A 21,224-nucleotide genomic window follows, 5' to 3' on the forward strand; every position below is an offset into this window, starting at 1 on the left:
TGACTTATTATGAATATATGTACCCTGGTTGCGGTGATATCGCGATATGTGGCTAAGTTTTAAACGTGTGATACTTTGGGTAACAAATACGACCGGTTGACTGGGAGTAAAGTGTTTATTTTATCGGCTTCATCCTATGATGGGATGAAATGAAGAAGACAATCATTTTTAAAAACTAGGTGATAAATGGGGAAAGGATGGACAAAAACGGCCTCAGAGGAAAAAAATAGTCAAGGAGACGAACGACTTCTTTCACGCAAAGGATTGCTTATAATTAAAATGGTACGATGTCTGCGTCCAAAAATCTCAGAATTGTTGATCGATGAAAGATTATGATGAAAACAAAATTCATATTCTCCTGCGAGGTTAATATTTTTTTAAATATCTGTCTGATTATCATATGGCGACGGGAAACTACTTTATATCGATAAAGGCGTTCGATGTTGACTTTAACGAAGTGAAGGATAAAATTTTAATGTAGATTGACGTTTGTCAACCATCGCGGTAAATCTGATTAGAATCGAGGGATTAGATTTCTGTAACTACCTCGAATAATCTGTATAACGGCAAGTTTATGGGATCCGTTGTTGAAATAGTATGCACTGAAAAGAAAATGAAGAGAAGATGCACGTTGCGTAACCAAATGGTAATAAACAACAGAGACCCTAAAATAGTATTGCACGAATTAGCCTGGGAGCAGTCAGAGGCCCGTAAGCTATGTCTTAGGTTAAGGTTGCTATTGTCTATTCACTTTATATCTGCGGGTGGGCTTTCGTGAAAGCCCGGACACTCTCGGATGGCTTCGCTGATAGGGGAGGGTTAGTACCGAGAGAGGGATGAGGAGCGAACATAACGTTGCCAAATGTACACAGCGACTCTATTTTGTCACTGAAAACGTGTGAATCATGGATGGCCACAGGTATTTTGGCCTCGGCGCCGAGACAGTACACCTACCCATTTGGAAGGCATTAGGGGATAATCCTTTCACAGAAGCCTATGACATTGTCAGTTACCGCGCTGAATGAGGCACCATTGGTGGAAGGCTTACTTAGTCACATACAAGGAGAACGCGTGTGGTTTGCAACACTGCTCTCGAGCACATTCACGATGTTCACTCGGTGGAGGCCTGAGAGCGACTCACTGTGGCCACGCCTATTGTTTGCTGATTGGCTAAGGCAAATTCACATGTCGAGAGACTTTCCCTCCCCTCATCTCTACTTGCTTTGGCCACACCAGCTCACCCGCAGAGATAAAATGAACAGATTATAGAGTAGATTACAGATACATGTCAGAAGTACACTGAGAATATTTATTTATTTATTTATTTATTTATTTATTATGTTTAATGTTCGCCCAACATGTACATAATTATAGGGCGAACAATACATGATTATAAATACAAAAAATAGAAAATAAATTGGTCACAGCCACAAAAAAGTAACAATCATGATAACAAATGGTAAAAATATTAACTAAATACTATCACAGTCGCGAAACATATTCTTAACATCTTTTAAAAAGCAGTTTTTCTTTTGATACAGGTCTAAATCATTGAAGTTTTTGTTATATAGTACACAGATCCTTCGTATTGGCGTATTGGAACAATAATTTGTTTTAACCTTAGATATGTAAAATGTTCTTTTGAACCGGCTATTAACATTTGGTACTATTATTTTTATTTCCTTAAGCAATTCATAACATAGGCCCTTATTAATGACATCATGCAGAAATAGCAGGTCGTTTATGGTTCTTCTATTTTGCAGGGTATGGAGACCAAACACTCTTAACAAATCACTATAACAAACATAATTCTCGAAAAGCGGATACACATGATATAATACAAAATATAGAAACCTTAAAAATCTCTTTTGAACTTGCTCTAGCAGTACAATATGTTTCTTTAAATAGGGATTCCAAATAACTGACCCATATTCCAACTTACTTCTTACATAAGAGTAATACAATGTCTTAAGTACCATCTCAGAGTCAAAATATTTTGACATACGGTGTATAAAGCCCAAAAGTTTACATGCAGTTATGCTAATATTCAATATATGTGTGGTGAAATACATTTTGCTATCAAAGGTGACCCCTAGATCCTTCCATTCATTAGTCCTATTCAATTTGGATTCTTCCATATGGTAATTGCATTTGATTACATTTTTTCTCCGTGAAAAAGATAAAACAAAACACTTATCAACATTAAAAAATAAACCATTTTCATGAGACCAGGTGACCAGACTGTTTAAATCTGACTGTATCTGGAGACAATGTTGTAAGTTGTTCACCTTTCTATATATTTTAACATCATCTGCAAACATTAGACATCTTGAATGATGGATACATTGTGGCAAGTCATTAACAAATATCAAAAACAGAAGTGGACCCAGGTTCGAGCCTTGAGGCACACCAGACACAACAGAGTATTTGTCAGACACCACGTTTCGATACACTACGTATTGTTTTCTTTCATTTAGAAATGAACTCAAAAGAGTTAACAAAGAGCCTGCAATGCCAATACTTTTCAGTTTGCTTAGCAATATGTTATGTTGTACAGTATCAAAGGCTTTTTGAAAGTCTAGGTAGACTGCATCCACCTGAGAACCGCTATCCATGGAATTCATAACATAATCAGTTAAGATAGCTAGGTTGGTCGTTACTGACCTATTAGCTATAAAGCCGTGTTGTGTATCACTTATCCGATTTTTTAATAGAAAGTTAATACGCTTACATAAAATACCCTCAAATATTTTTGAAAAAACAGACAATATACTTATAGGCCTATAATTTTTTATGTCGTTTCGTTCTCCCTTTTTAAAAATAGGACACACCTTGGCAGTTTTCCATTTTGTGGGAAATACTCCACTTTTTAAAGAGTTATTAAACAACTGACATAAAGGTTGAGCTAAGATCTCTTTACAGCCTTTCACAATATACGTAGGGATATTGTCAGGACCAATAGATTTTTTGGTATCTAAACTTTGGATTGCTTCAAGCACTTCATCCATGCTAATACTAATAATGATTATATTATCATTGTTTTGGGCAAGGGTTTCATTAGCATACTTTATCTTAGAGGGATCTACTTGAGTAACATAAACAGACATAAAATATTCTTTAAATGCATTAACTATTTCTCTTGGTGAGGCAAATTCACAACCATTTAGTGTAAGCACTTCAGGGATATGACCACTAGCCTTATTTTTTCTCACAAATTTCCAAAAACTACTATAGTTCCCGTTGACAACTTCATATTTGATATTTTCCAAGTGAACACTTAAAGCTTTATTAATATCTTCTCTAACTTCTATTCTCAAAGTATTGTATTTTGATTTGTGATAACTTGACCCAGTTTTCTTGAACAGTAGTCTATGTCTATCTTTCTTCTTTATTTTTTTAATTACCTCGTAATTGTACCACGAAGGATACTTGTACTTTAATATTTTACATTTTGGAATAGATATATCAATCGCTTCATTTAGGTAACTGTAAAACATTTCCAAACCAATATTGACATCATTAGTAGATGAAATTGCGTTCCAATCTTTACTCCGCAGCTCCTCATATAATTTCAAGTAGTTACCTCTTTTAAAGTTATATGAATTGGCAAAATCATCTTTTGTTTTTTTTGTAATACCACAGACATAATGAGCGGTTACTGCTGGGTGATAGTGATCTTCTTTAATCACTGGCAACGTACAGCGAATCACCTCAATATTACTCTCGACCACATTAGTAAGAACAAGATCAAGAAATTTTCCGTAACTGTTTTCCACATTGTTCTTCTGTTTCAGACCCAATAAGTTCATGAACATCAACAACTCAATACATAATGGCGTTTTCGTCTCAATAGATGACATGAATGAGGGGCAATTAAAGTCACCAAGGATAAATATTTCATTATTAATAATTTCACTATAGGTCAATTTGTCAAAAAAGTTAGTATATACTTCAAGCATAGCATCTGGAGGGAAATAGACAACACATAAATACACCCATTTATTATTTTTCACCTGCACCTTGATCCAAATATTTTCATCACATGTCTCTAATTCTCTTAACCTCATTGACTTATACGTATCCTTCACCATTACCATTACTCCACCACCTAGTTTTTTTCCAGTCAAAGTCTCATTTCTGTCTTTCCGATGTAATTTGTATCTGCCACTCATGCATACTTCTGAATCACTTATGTAATTATTTAACCATGTCTCACTTATACATATTATATCATGGTCAAGATCACCTAACGAGATGTTGAACATTTTTAACTTACTTCTCAAACCTCTCACATTCTGATAATAGATCGAAAGTTGTTGATTCAACGCACAAATTGTTCCATTCCGATCATCCGTCCCTGGTAAACAAGGATCGCTTCCTCATTGTAAGGTTTCTATATCAGAATCACTTCGAATGTTTATTCTATCCCCGCCTTCACTTTTGCGAACAAATATACGACCTCCGCGCACCCATAGGTACTTTACCTTACCATTTCTTTTAAGGTCTCTTGCTAGGGCATACAACCTTTTGTTTGTTTGTGTTAAAGCTTCATTTACAAAAATTGGGCTAGCCGCGTTAACATTCCCTGTGTTCAGGTGAAGGTCCGAGAGTGAAAGATTTCTCTTCACCCTCCTGGATCGAACAAATTCTTCCGCTATGCTTGACTGGGCAAAACGTACAACTAGCGGCGGATGCTTAGACCGGGTGGAATGCTTCTTCCCTACCCTATACGCAGCTTCAATATCACTCCCATCGAGTTTAATACCCAAGGCAAGACCTGTTTTACACACGATTGCTGAAGGAGCATCGTCATTTGACATCGGAACACCATGTATTTCGATAGTATTCCTGAGTGACTCTTGCTCCAAAGTATTCAACTTGTCCTCAAGGTCACAAACTCGTTTACTCAAGGCAACGTTTTCCCCAAATAATTTATCTAATCCATCACTCACTTTACTAAGGTTACATTGGACTGCTTCTATAGCTTTTGTTTGCTCACTTAGCGTCTTAGTGTGATCATGAATGACGCTATTCCACGAATTAATTAATTGTTTTAACTCACTCTGCTCATTCTGCATCACCGATATCTTCTCCAACAGTTCACGCAGCAGGATCACTGATGAATCCTCTGAAGTGCTGCAAGATGCCATCTGTTGTGTAGCTTCATTCGCCACGCAATCTGGACGATTCCTCAGAGCCTCAGGATCGCAATTGTGACAAATCCACCGCTGTTGTCGGCCATCCTCGAGCAACTTCAATACATCCTTCGACACTGATTGGCACACTGCATGAAAACTCTTGTTACACTCATTGCAGAGAACCGACGTCTGGCCACGTTTTATTACATTTCCGCAGGAATCGCACTGAGATGGCATTTTACGACGAGAAGAAACGAGCGAACAGTGTATAACAGCGAGCTGTGCTCAGACACTTCCGTTCACAACGACTGCTCGACTGCGACTCGTATCATATAGAATATCATCTTAGAATCAACCTATTATTCCAGGTCTCAACGAAACGAAAGGCAGTTAGTATAGAAGTGGTATTACTTTGTGAGACTATTACGGTAAGTGATCCACGAATACAATCTATCATAACACGCACATATTTTTTTTGTCTACCTTTGTACCTACGTACATTTCTCGTACAGACGTCCTAACATCTCCCGCCTCACGAGTTCTGTCTCGACTTTTGGGGAATTGGTCATAGATTTGAATATCTGCTCGGGGAGAATGATAATTTTCGTAGCTTTTCGCATTTGAAGCACATCTCCGGTAAATGAGAGTTTCCCTTTGCGCTACAATGTGAGAAGGTAGCAGCGAAAACATTCCAAAAAGGGGTGGAGATCTAAAATATTTCGGGTAAATTAAATTCCTCTTCCCTTGAAATCTCAAATAGTTCCTTTCGGGATTACTAAGGGAAAATAAATTTAGAGATTGTGTAGAAGGTAGAGAACAGCTAGGCATGTGTGCCACAACGACAAGGCTCCATCTTATCCGCCATTTTAATTCTCCTTTGCGACAAGAGCAGTGAAAACAAAACTACCTAATGCTGATATTGTAACAAAGAGAGCACAGTCTTCGCTGTTGCCTTATGGTGGTATGTGGCCTTTCACTCCGGAAAACTGAATTATTTACAACTTTCGACTTATAAAATTATTATTATTATTATTATTATAGTTATTACCTATTAAGGTAGGTTTCCATGGAGTGTTCAAGAAGTGATCTGGAAGCCTCCCTTTCCTTCCAGCGCTACCTTCTTCAATTCACTGTGAGGCCTACTCCCTTCCAATCTATCTAAAAATCCTATTCTTTTCCTTCCCCTCCCTCATTTCCCTAGCATCTACCCTCTAACACCATTTTCAACATCCCCTCCCCGATAAGTACTCGCTCCTTCCATACCTTATGTCTCCTCCGTATCTCATCTAAAAGCTGCCTCTCCTCACCCACCATGTCCAACACTTCGTCGTTCCTTTTCCTCTCCGTCCATTTCACCCTCTCCATTCTTCTCAATACCCACATCTCGATTGCCTCCAATCTTCTCTCGTCTTCTTTCCTCAGTGTCCACGTTTCTGCACCGTAGAGAGCTACACTCCAAATCAAACTCTTCACTAACCTTTTCTTTAAGCTCTTACATAACGATCCTCTAAGAAGCTCCTTCCTATTCATGAACTCCTCCTCTGCTAGTGCATTTTGCTTCCTGATGTCCTTGCTACTGTATCCGTTTTCCTCTAATGAGCTGCCCAAATAGTTAAATTGCTCTACCTGTTCAAGTTTTTCCCCACCTACTTTTATCTTGAGTCTCACATTCCTCGCTCGCGATACTTTACAAATGTATGAAAATTGTATGAACGAATCAGTAAAAGTAATAAAGAATAAACCGAAGGCATTTATGATGGATCGTCAACAGATTAGGGTAGAGCGGTGTAATTGCGTACACTTTAGCATTTTTATTTTACATCTTTCAATTGAAAACTTCAACGAAAGAGGCGGTCATATTATTTTGAAGACAGTTCGATGTACCACTAATTATTTTCTTCATATTTGGAAAATTTAACATAGAGATATCTACATTTAATTTACCCCTCTGTGCGGTATTGCCCCTAACTGGTGATAATGAACGATATTGCAAAGCCTGTGGAGGAAAAAACGAAGATGGATACGGTAATTTAAAGTTTTATCCCATCATCAAAATAGGTCAAACGTAGCATAATAGCTTCCATTAAAATTAAAATAATACAAACCCCCTATATTTGTGTGTAATAAAAGTGAGCTAACATAAAACTAAAATTCAAGAAAATCCTTTTCTTTTTACGATTAAACCTTGTATTGGAGCATCAAAATATGAAAATACATAAACAGTGCAGACAAACTGACGACACGACCGGTGAAGGCCGTTCGGATTATTGAGATGTTCCGACTATCGTGTCTTCGGACTATCGAGATTCGCCTGTACTAGGGAGGATTGGCAACTCACACATTCTAAGCTCCTTCGCAATTCACATGAGAATTTTGAATTTCAAGTTGCTCAGAAAATTTATAATAAAATATGGGGCATTATCGTTTAACACGGGGTATCAAAAAAGTTGACAAAACTTTCGTTGAAAAACTTTCGTCACATACACGTGCGTAAAGGCAGAAGCTACCAGATTGTCTTTATCGGTTTCGTATTCCTTCTGCTATGCAGCAGTACTTCACAGCGCTCACTACATGCTCAAATGGATCTAAAATTATGGTGCACGGTATTGCCCCGCCGTACGGTATTATGCCGGTCTCCGCTATCTTTTCTCAAGAGCATAAAGCATAGGGATGGTAATAGGTGATCTTTATCTATGAAACATATAGATTGGAGTTTACCTACTATAAAACGTAGAAATTCATTCCTTTCGGCGTCGACCAATCGTGGCCATGTATTCTGTGATCGATTCATGCAAAAAAAATCGAAATACTACCAACGCAACGTTAAGCTAGTGGACGAATTTCTATGGATTCAAATGGCTGATCACCACTTAGTCAATATCAAAAAAAGCTTGCAAAACATCAAGGAATACAAAAATATCCACAATGTTTTTTTTCAGGATTGTCGTCAAAAATCACGACATGGACGAAGTGAAAATGATCCTCCAAACAAAACGAGAATTTTTATAGCAAATAACGACGGAAAATAAACAGTTTTAATTTTTCCTGGTGAATACGTCTGACGAATATTTCTCGGATTTGCAGCCAAGTTAATGCTTTTATGTAAGCCGACGTTTCGGGAGACGACTTGTCTCCCATCCTCAAGGCTGTGTTACTTTATGGAGGTCCAATTTCACATATGTATAAATTGGACTTCCATAAAGTAACACAGCCTTGAGGATGGGAGACAAGTTGTCTCCCGAAACGTCGGCTTGTATAGAAGCATTAACCTGGCTGCAAACCCGAGAAATGTTCGTCAAATGACAGAAAAGTTGAAATATTACACTTAACTGACATTTAAAGTTTTCCATGTAAGTTTATTTTGACAGAACATTAGAAAGAATTTCGGTGTGTACAAAATTCTTCGAAAGTTAGTAGCGATAGATTGCTGTTCACAACAAAAAGAACCCTTCTTGTCAATGACGGGCATCGTAAAAATGGACACAATAGGTACATTTCAAGTCGTCCGCAGAGGGTTGGATTGCACGAAAGAATTAGAGTGTGAATCGAGCCTTAGGAAGGAAGTGCCGCAGAAGTTACCGCGAAGGCATTTCATTACGTCTTCACAGTGCGTTAAAGAGGAGCGTTGAGAGTAGTAAGGCTTTGTGAGCTGTGATTACATTTTCGAAGGAGGCTCCCAGCAACTGAAGGTAATAGGTGACAGGTATTGCGTGAAAGGTGCGTAGGGTAAAGCACGTTTAGCAAAGGAAATACTCGTAATGAAAATAGATAAAAATATTAGCATTTATTGGGTAGAAATTTGCAACACAATTGTAAAAATTAAAATACTCTTAATACTTACACAAAAATATATTAATACCTCAACTAACCAGCAACAAGCTTTATTATCAAGTAAAATGAAATAATAAACTTTTTTTGGTTTACAAATATATTTGCAAAGTATTAACCGAGTTTCATAACGAACGATGTAACTATGTTCTGAAACCCGGGTGTTGCTTTTCAATTATATTAGTAATCCTAGCAAAGTTTATTCTTTAATTTCACATAATGGAATGGTTTCACCTAGTTAAGCCTGAAATCCTCAGTTCTATTATCAACGTTAAGCTTTTAAGCATAATGGCAGAGCATGTAACTTGTTGGAATGGAGAAGTAGGATTATTATATCAAGATGTGTTATACAAGGAAAAATACCGTTGGTGGAGAACATCAGGAAGTGGTTGAAATATTAACGGAGTGGTGGGAAAACAAGATTCAAAATTTTTCATCCTAAACGGCATCAATTTAGCAGGACAATGAGAAGTTTCATACTGTTCAAAGATATCAAATTTAACCCTATTGCCGAAGTGGAAGCGTCAAAATACAAAAGATGCTTGAAAATTACCTTTGGGGCATTAATAATTCTCACAATTTCCTTGAAAACAGGCGATGGTGGTTGGCGTAACATGGTGAAACTCCTTCATGATGCACAAAGGTTAAGAAAACACTTTGCTGTTTCACAAAATAATATTTTGTGAAACAGCTAAGTGTTTTCTTAACCTTTGTGCATCTTGAAAACAGGGTTTATCGTCATATCGCCACTTGCATATTTAGACTACGGTCGCCACTCTACTTTAAGAACTCTACTCCTGTCATTCGAATGAAGGTACCGAAAAAAATATATTACAATATTTTGTGTGGAAATTTGCCAGGTTTTTTTTATCAATAAAACAGCGGACCAATTCGCCACTATGGTCGCAAAGATCAGTTTCATCTTTTCTTATTTCTGCGATTCATTCTCCCTTTATCCGATTCTTTTGATTCCTTCAATCGAAATCGATCCGCTTGAAGGTCGCAAGTGAATCACTCATCTGCGCACAGCCAAGTGGGCATGAGGATCACGTTAACTATTTTAATTGACTTATTTTTAAATAATAAATTTATGTATAAATTGATCTATACACATAATATAAAAATTATATTTATAAAATTAAAATTTATACATTAAAAATATTTTTAAAAACTAAATAAAAAATAATATATAAAATATTTTTAAATAAACTTAAAATAAATTAAAATAACTAAGGGAGCATTATTTTGCGGTATTGCGAATTATTAATACGCAAAGTATTGTGACTTTCAATCATTCACTTATTTCACATTCATGATTTGATAACATATTTAATAATCATTGCGCATTTGTTAACACTAAAAGTACCTTAGGAACTGAGTTATTGAAAATAAAAGTTATTTTATTAAACTAGAATGCCCGAATTTATACTGGAATCCCCGACTGGGTCAAATTGACCCAATAGAGAATATTCATGCTGAGGATTTTTAAAAGTTAAAAATTTTTAGCCTCACACATTTTAGATGAAAATATTTAGCCTCACATTCCTTGACTTTTAATTATATTTATGGATATACCTCTGTGAACAATTTTGGTCTGATAGTATTATTTTCTCAACGTGGAAAATGAAACCTTTTTCAAATGGAGTCTTTTATTTTGTTCAGTATTTTTTGTTTAATAGGAATATTGTTATCTTATTTTCTGTCTTCTTAACTATGTCTCTTTGATTTTAAGTAAAATCACCATTCTGATCCAGTATCTCGACAATTTTGCAATCGAAGGTATATAATTCAATTTTTTATCCATGGGAAAATAACGGGTGCATAAAACAAATAAACCACTATTGATTTTTGCATCATAAATTTAATTGTAAACTCTTGTTTTAGACATGATGCCATTGAAATTCATTGTAAATCCCAAATCCTTCAAAGAAAAAGAAATTGATTGTCACAAATTTGTGGAAATTAGTTTCCCATAATTCCTTAGGAACTGTTGAAAAATTGAAATTTTTTTGTTTTTCGTCATACTAAATTTCCTCCTTTCTTCCCAAACACTTTCTAAACAATATGAATAAAAAATCTAGGAAGAAAGTACAGGTTTTGAGTTAAATATGTAACCCTAGTCGCATTGCGTCAAATTGACCCACATGGGCATAATAGGGTGTAGGGCATGCTAGTGTTAACTAGGAGGCATGGACAAGTAAACGAACTGCGCATGAAGTTGCATAGGTTCTTAACGCGGGCCCTTGCGGAAGGGGATGAGCATTATTTTGCGGTATTGCGAATTAATAATACGCAAAGTATTGTGACTTTCAATCGTTCACTTATTTCACATTTCTTTTATAAGTTGATAACATTTTTAATAATCAGTGCGCATTTGTTAACGTTAAAAGTACCTTAGGAACTGAGTTATTGAAAACAAAAGTTAGTTCATCAACTAGGAGGCATGGACAAGTAAATGAACTGCGTATGAAGTTGTATGGGATCTTCCCACATAGCAGAAATACGTCTCGGATACGTCTCTGAGACGTCTCGAATATCGCATGTTTGCATCTCAGTGACATTCTGAGAGCTTCAGAGACATCTCTGAGACTTCTCTGAGGTATGCTTTAAATTTAGGCAAAAAAATATTTAAATGCAAATTATACAGTTATGGCCTACTTATCTCGATCATTTTTAGCGACAAATTTTGCGATGGACGACCATTTGAAAATAAGAAACCCATACTAAATGCCTTGATTTTAATAATCAAAACTGCAGAATTGCACCGAATATATATATATATATATTGTACCTCCACCAACATCATATACCTCCTTCAATGCAACTTCTGCCCCGCTTTTTATATAGGCCAATGCACCACCCCCCTCAACCTTAGAATAAATAATCACCGCGCTTCCTGCTGTCCGTCATCCCCACATGCATCTCTCCCGGTCCCCACACATTGTTTATCGCATGATTCCATCTTTAATCTATGTTTCAAAGTTTCTATCATTGCCTCCCTGTCACCCACTGACTCGCCCCTCAATCTCCACACCCTCGAATTGGCATGCATCTGGCGTCTACAAGCCAATAAACTCCCTGGTCTGAATGTATCTTGTTAAGTTAGCCCCGCCCCAATACACCCCTCCCCTCTTCCCATCACCTTTTCCCCTTTTTCCAACACACTCCTTTTTCCAACACACTCCTTCCCCCCTCATTCTCTCCTTGACTGATGAAGCGGCTACAACCGCGAAAGTCTCTCAGTTTTATTTTTCGTGTGAGTGTTTCCTTTTTTTATTTTGTGTCTATTTTTAGTGACTGTGTTTTTAAACATTCGTATATATATATATATATATATATATATATCGACTCCGCCCTCAACCTCCACACCCTCGAATTGGCTTGCATTTGGCACTTTCAAGCCAATAGCCTTCCAGGTCTGAACGTCGCATCCTAACCCCTATTCCTAACTCCCCCTCCCCATACACCTCTCCCCTTACCCCTCTTCTCCCTCTTCCAACCCTCTCCTTTCCTCACCATTCATACTTCAGCTGACGAAGAAGCCTGAAGTGCTTCGATAGCTTCGACGAGTTTATTTATTCAAAGTGAGTGTTTCTTTTTTGTGTTATCTCTGTGTTTATCGATATTAACTTGAACTATTTATATTACGTGCCACGTGCATATCATATTTTCCAAAACATTGTGTATATATATATATATATATATATATACACACACACACACACACACACACACATATATATATATATATATATATGGAAGGCATTGATGGCGTTTAAATAAGTTTTTTTTTAATTCCTGAAGGTCTCACGACTACATCTCCAAGACATCTCTGAGACATACGCGATATTCGAGACCATAGTGAGACATCTCTGGGAGGTTCGTTGCTACGTGGGTTAACGCGGGCCCTGGCGAAAGGGGATGAGGGCTCGAAAGGAGAGAAACGTTGGCGTGGATGGGAGGAGGATGGGGAGAATGGAAAAGGCGCGTTCGACGGAACGCTCGACAAACAAGCGAGGAACTCAACATGGTTGACAAAGTGATGAAACTTTCGGGGGAGATGAGATGAAAGCGAGGAGACAACTGGCCGAGGAAGGTGCTGAACGGGGTGAAGTTGAAGAGTTCGCCAGCAGAGGGATGAATGTTGAGTGGCAGAGGGGATGTGAGGATAAAGAAGATGGGGGTGGGACATGCAGCGAAAGCTCAACGAATTAAGTCGCGCAAAAAGACACGCACCACTAGATGTGTCGGAAGTAAGTGCTCTCTTTTAACGACGTACCCTCGCTTCGAGATGAAGGTGGTACATGTTCACCTGTCATTCTTTTGAACATGTCAAAAGATATCCACCTAACATAAAACTACTGTCTCCACTGCATGATTATCTATTAGAAATATTTTAGAAATATTTTCCATTATCGCTTTAGTAAAACCATTGTTTTGAAAACAACTTATGTAAAATATAAGTAATAGCAGCGGTAGTAGCAGTAAATAAAGAATAATATAAATAGTAGTAGTAGTAGGAATCAAGTCACTTTGTGGAAATCCTTTATCGCAGGAATTGAAGTAATAGAAACTTTGCTTTTTAAGCATGATGACCATGGTGTCCATTTAACTCATACTGAAATTTATTGATTAAATGGTCTATTTAAGGCATTGAAACTTAAAAACTAAATAAACATGGGAAACTCAACATGTTATTTTCTGAATTTAAAGCATATAATTAATTTTATTATAAGCAAATCACGTTTGCTGAATTAAAACATCACAGTTGAAGAAAAAACGATGATTGGAAATATATTCATTAAATTATACGAACAATGTGCATCCGAACTATAACTTTAAACTTCTAAGGCATCTCACTGTAGAACAATAGTTCTAAATAATTTCATCATCATCATCATCAAAGCATTCTACCGATTTAAGGTACGATGGAGCATTAAGTAATCACACGACTTGTCTCCCCTCCCAAATTGGGCTTACCTTGTAAGACAAAATATGGCCTGCTACCTTTCAATTTATCTAGATATCCTATTCCCTTCCTGCACTTTTCCGCTCTTCAAACATTCAGTAAAACGGCTTTAAAGCATTCCCTCCCCGCTCAGCACCTGACCCATTCACACCCTTTATCTCCTCAGCACTCATAATATATATAAATTCTCACACAATATTGTTTAACAATATTCACGAACATTTAGGAATAAATGAGCAAAATCACGAAGTACCCTGTACAAATGGGCTGCGGGATTCTCTAGCGAATAGAAATTATTTTATTATTCAGGCAATAAGTACTAAGTTTCATTTCCTATAAATGTAAAAAGTTACGCAGTTATAATGGATACCAATTCTAAATGTCACCACCTCATATTTGCCACTATTCGGCGCCACATTCACATGACCAGAAATATTAAGAATCAGAAAATAGGTAATTTGTGGAGGGTTATTCATGTGGCGCACAACGTCCGTCGAATGGGACGTTCAGCGGTTGTCCCCTTGGCGCCTTTCTTTAAGAATAGACTTATGATGACGCTGGGTTTTCTCCTACTCCCATCTTTTCTCATGTCGCGAAAGACCTCAGCTACTGGTAGCCTCCTACGAATACCATACCACACAGTTTATCAAATCCCAAGTCATTTGAGTGTAGAAGCCCTTCAATCAAGGGTGAAATTGAAGAACACAAATTTAAAATATGCTTAGGTACTGGAAATCTAGGAAATGGCATAAGACCTAAAACTTAGCAAGATTTCTCGAAAATGTCTCCTAGTAATATATTCACTCATAAAAGCACTTTTTACTCACGACACATTTTATTTTGTTAATCTAGGTTTCAACACAGACTATTTCTACACCTTGGAAATGTCGTCATACTTATTAACACGTGCTGAGGAAAACAAAAAATAAATTAAGTACATAGAGACCTTCACTGCGGCATTACTATCGTCGACGCCATGTTTACTAAATAAAAGTAAGTGTAAATCGAAAAAAAGGTCCTTTCTTGGTATCTTAATTACCTGTCACCTTCTTCTACACGATATTACCAAGAATTCTTTAAGATAAATAGGTCTTAAGCTAACTAGAAAGTTCACAGACTAAATATCAAGCCACAGCTATGTCATTGAAAATTAAATCTGGTAAATTATTTAAGGTGGGTGATGTGCCTATTATATAATTAAACGAGTATATTGGGCGCTTGAATTCATCAAGCGGGTAATTAGGGGGGTGGGAACATAGTTGGGTCACGTGTTTCCGAGTCATGTGCCCATAAGTGGTTCAAAAAGCGAAAGAAACACCCCAAATATCGTTTAAATGAGTAAAATAGGCGGGCAATACGCTCATTCACTGTCAACAATACTTAAGACCTTCTTAGTAACCACGGTGATCAATGCTTCGGGGAACCGTTTTGATATGAATGATTTACGCAATGTAGAAAAATATAAAGTGTTCGATAGATGAACTTATGAAATGTAGCCGATTTTTCTTATTTTATCCCTTACCCTAGGATTGTATCACCTCCATTTTTGATTTTTAACGTTTGAATACAGCAGACTTTGTATTCAAACTTTGTATTCAAAAGAGCACATAAGTATTAGAAAATAAACGAACAGAGACTAATGAAATGATTATCCGAATAAATATGTCTCGAATAATGAAGTAATGTTCCGATTTCTCTGACGATGTATGTCTCTCAATGCTGTCATTTTTTTATATCTAAGGAAGGTTTATTACAACAAAACGCAATGATTACAATAAATATATTAATACGGTTATGAAACTTGAATTGGAGAAAGAATTGAAGAATGTTCAACTGTCCCCGTTGATAGCAGTTCGATATATTTTACAAAAACGTAGATTCGATATGTGTCGAATGGGAGAATTAAAAGCGAATATATTTCATAGGTGCAGCATGAACAATGCTTTAATAAACATATTCATAAAATTTCTTCGGTCTAACATCAATTGTAATAAAGATACGGAAATAAGTAATTTGCTACCATAATCATAACGAATTTTCAAGTATACTCACATGCGAAAATATAAATTCGCAATCCTATTGATTTATCTTCCCGTTAGGTCATCTACCCTATATTTCATGGTCAAATACGACCGCGGATGCAAAATCCTGCATGTTATAGCAATTCGATATATTTTAAGAAAACGCTGAATCGATATATATCTAATGAGACACTACATGCAAAACATATTTCCCTTGGGCTTTGTGAAGAATACCAGGCTGTACATATTCACCAAATTTCATTGGTCCAAAGGATATACGAATCAAGTTATGCCAATTTGCGTATTTTCTATAATAATCGATTCGATCATTCGATTACACTGCATCTGTGATGTAAAATTCGCAAAGCTTTTGATTTTAATTCCGGTCCATGGCCATTTACCATATAATTCCTTGTCAACTTTGCCCATTGATGTAAATTCCGATGTGTTATAACAATTCCATATATTTTAAGAAAAAGTATATTCGATATATATCGAATGAGAGACTACATACAAAAAATCTTCCCATTGGGCATTGTGAGGAGTACCAATGTGTACCTATTCACCAAATTTCAATGGTCCAACGCATATATTATTCAAGTTATGCCAATTTGCATATTTGCTATAATAATCGATTCGATCTTTCGATTTAACTGCCATCTGCACTGTAAAATCCGCAATGCTGTATATTTTAATTCCAGTCAATAGTCATCTACTCTATAATTCCTGGTCAACAATGCCTGTGGATGTAAAATCCTAAATGTTAAGGCAAATCGATATAAAATTAAGAAAATGAAGATTCGATATATATATCGCATGTGAGACCATATACAAAACATATTTCTATTTGTCATTGTGAGATATATCATGATAGACCAATCCCAAAATTTCTTTGGTCCAACTTATATAGCAATCAAGTTATGCCAATTTGCGTATTTGCTATAATTATCGTATCGATCTTTCGATTATACTGACATCTGTACTTTAAAATCCGCAATGCTATTGGTTTAACTTCCAGTCTGCGGGTATTTTCTATATGATTCCTGGTCAACTATGTCCTTGGATGTAAAATACTATATGTTATAGCAATTCGATATCTTTTCGGAAAAAGTAGATTCGATATATATCGAACGTGAGACTACATACAAAACATATTTCCATTGGGCATTGTGAGGAATACCAAGATGTACCCATTCACCAAATTTCATTGGTCAAGCGGATATAGTCTTGAAGTTATGCCAATTTACGTATTTGCTATAATAATCGAATCGATTTTTCGATCATACTGACAACTATACTGTAAAATCCGAAATGCTATTGGTTTAACTTAAAGTCTATGGGTATCTACTATATAATACCTGGTCAACTATGCCCTTAGATGTAAAATGCAATTTGTTATAGCAGTTCGATATAATTGAAGAGAAAGCATATTCGATATATATCGCACGTTAGACTACATACAAAACATATTTCTATTGGGCATTGTGAGGAATACCAAGATGTGCACCTTCGCCAAATTTCATTGGTCCAACGGGTATACTTTTCAAGTTATACTAATTTGTATATTTGCTATAATAATCGAATAGATTTTTCGATCATACTGACATCTGTACTGTAAATTCCGAAATGCTATTGGTTTAACTTAAAGTCTATGGGTATCTACTATATAATAACTGGTCAACTATGCCCTTGGATGTAAAATCCTATTTGTTATAGCAGTTCGATATATTTGAAGAAAAAGCATATTCGATATATATCGCACGTTAGACTACATACAAAACATATTTCTATTGGACATTGTGAGGAATACCAAGATGTGCACCTTCGCCAAATTTCATTGGTCCAACGGGTATACTTTTCATGTTATACCAATTTGTATATTTGCTATAATAATCGAATCGATTTTTCGATCATACTGACATCTGTACTGTAAAATCCGAAATGCTATTGGTTTAACTTAAAGTCTATGGGAATCTTCTATATAATACCTGGTCAACTATGCCCCTAGACGTAAAATCCTATTTGTTATAGCAGTTCGATATATTTGAAGAGAAAGCATATTCGATATATATCGCACGTTAGACTACATAAAAAACATATTTCTATTGGACATTGTGAGGAATACCAAGATGTGCACCTTCGCCAAATTTCATTGGTCCAACGGGTATACTTTTCAAGTTATACCAATTTGTGTATTTGCTATAATAATTGAATCGATTTTTCGATCATACTGACATCTGTACCGCAAATACCGCAATGCTATTGGTTTAAAATCCAGTCTATTGGTATCTACTTTTTAATCCCTGGTTAACTATGTCCTTGGATGTTAATTCTTACATGTTATAGCAATACGATATATTTTAAGAAAAAGTAGATTCGATATATATCGAACGTGAGACTTTATACAAAACATATTACCATTGAGCATTGTTAGGAATACCAAGATGTACCCGTTCACCAAGTTTCATTGGTCTAACGTATACACTTATTAAGTTATGCCAAATTGCGTATTTGCTATACTAATCGAATCGTACTTTAGACAATAGTGACATCTGTACAGTAACATCCGCAATCCTATTGATATCCCTTCCATTCTATGGTCACTGCGTTATCCCTGCCTTCTCTACTATCCCCGCTTTCAAAATTTAGCCTATGCTCTTATATTGGTGACGTAGATAGACGGGATGCGTGTATTTCTTACGGGGGCCTAATACAAAAAGGTATAAATTCATATCGATGTATCTTCATAAGGAAACATAACTCATCTAAATAATTTATGTGTGCGCATAATTCATTCTTTTCTTTACATATTGTTAAAATTTTTATCCCCGTAACTATGTAAATAAGCCCAAAAAAAGGCTCAGTCGAATACAACCTTGTATCGATCATAACTTCGAGTCTTATCAATCGATCCGCTTGATTTAACTTTTGTCGGATGAGTGACATTATCAGTTGTATTTTGTATGACTGTCATGTTCAAATCTTGATTAACAAAAAAGTTATTAGCGATTGAAGCGTATCCAAGGAGATTGGTATCGATATAACTCGCACGTGAATCGATCGAGCGGAATGGCAATCATTGCAAATGGTGACCATTTTAATGATGCTATTACCCTGAAAATTTCATTCATCTAGCTGAAATGGTTGCTAAGATATTCAAGATTGTATGCTCCACAAAAAAATTGCGACAATGATTTTTCGCTTGCAGGACATTTTTCGGAATTTAATTATGAATTAACCAAGAGGGTTACGGCGAAAGTAAGCTTAAACGTGAGGGTACGAAGTACCCTCTAACGGTTTTTCCAGAAGAGTCCAAATTTTCATATGGCACATGTCTCAAGGCTGAAATCCGAGTTTGAAAATTCGCCCTTCACGACAATGTAAAATCGAAATCGTTTATTCCTCGGAATTGTTTCGACGTATGAAAATTTCAAGATAGCCAAAAAATCAACCAAAAAATCCTCCACCAAATAAGTCAAGGAATTTGTCGTACGATTATTGCAAGTTGGTCAAAAAAAATCCTAAACTTGTTCCATAAGAAAAGCATAGAAAACGTTCAAAAAATAATAAAAAATACTAAATATCAATTGGTCGCCATGACAACCGTACCAAAAAATCGACCAAAAAATCTACTTTATGTCCATTGATTATCATGTTCCTCAAGATTTTCAAAGTACAAAATAAAAGCGAAAATGTTTTAGTCCCATAAGGCTCCTATGTTAATTCAAGTCGATATATCTCGAAAACTAATCGATTTTTTCGAGTTTTAAGATTTTTCCTCCCGATGAATTTTTTTTCACTTTTGCGTCCAATAAGCCAAATATCCACACCTACCACAGTTTGGGCTGTGAATTTTGATGAGTCAGTCAGTGGTTAACCAATTTGCCATCTTATATTAGCTTAATTAGGATAAGAAAGGAAGGGTAAACTTTCATAAGAATATTTACGTAGGTCGATGGATAGAAAACTAGAGAGGAGAAAAGATAAAGCAGGCAAAAAGTAAAGTTTGAAACAAGTCTTACTGAGAGGCGCATAGGGAATGTAGCTAAGAGCAAGGATTCTAGCTGAAGGTATTTCTAAAGTGATCTTATTTTGAACTTCTTCGGTAAAAATGGCTATTTAGAAGTTTTTTTTATCATCTCTAACTATTCAGGTTAAATGGAGTTAATCTTTGTCAAAATTTTCCGAAAGTAAAGCATGTAAAGGTTTTACGCTATTTTTAAGGTAATCTTTGTTGCATAAGAAAGAGTCAAATGTTGATGAGGATGTCAAAGTATTGAACAAGTAATTTGTCAATAAATGATACCGTTCTAGGGGGTGTAATGTGTCCTTGTAAGCGTAGAAAAGCACACCAAAAGTCAGAAGAAGTAAAACTTAAATTACAAATAAAATATCCGAAATGGGAACGGAGCGTACACAAACAAAGCTGAGGATCGGCACTGGATCATTCACTAGAAACCGCGGAGAGAAAATAAAAGTTGCAAACCACGCTTTCAGAAAAATAAAGCAGAACTTTAGATTTTAAATATCGTTATAAGAGAGAAATTAAAGAAAACAAATGTAAGATCATTTTCCTGAAAAAATGGAAACTATGGTTGCTTTAATTATGGAAAGGTTACCATAAAGGAGTCTCGAGTCGGCCGGCCGACACAAAGTAAGAGAAAAATCGCCTTGAGCCACTGCCTTGCGTAAAAGTCAAGGTTGCCAAGAGACGGAAGGAAGGAGCTGTGTACGGAAATGGAGTCAGGTGGATATGAGGGCAGCGAGGAGTTCAGAGAGCGGCGAAGAAAGAATCCAGAGGCTATTCTGCTCTTTCTTCCTTCAAGAAGGAAGGTTGATGCTAAACATTCTTAATTCTAAAACAAGAGGAGCAAGTAATGGTTCAGGGAAGCACTTGAAAAAGAGAAAATTCAGTAGAATTACAACCGTCTCTCCAAGGGAATAAAATAAAATCGTAAAACGGTAGAACGAAACTGCGGACAATTCCGTTAAAATTCATGCATATTAACGGGACTGAAGCCGAGGTTGTTTTTAAAAAAAATTTGCAGTAGACAAATAAAATAAGTAATAAAATTCCCAACTACCACCTCCTAATTTAATGCGTCATCAATTTAATGACAAAATCACACAGTAATTACTGTTCCGGCTAGAAAATAGCCAATATTGAAATTATATACTTGAGACAACAATTATAGGAGAATTTCCAATATTCATGTATTCAGAGGACATTTTCTACCAACTGCACTGAATAGTAAGACATAAGTTTTT

The sequence above is a fragment of the Ischnura elegans genome, chromosome 7, assembly GCF_921293095.1.
Source record: "Ischnura elegans chromosome 7, ioIscEleg1.1, whole genome shotgun sequence".
Lineage (NCBI taxonomy): Eukaryota > Metazoa > Arthropoda > Insecta > Odonata > Coenagrionidae > Ischnura > Ischnura elegans.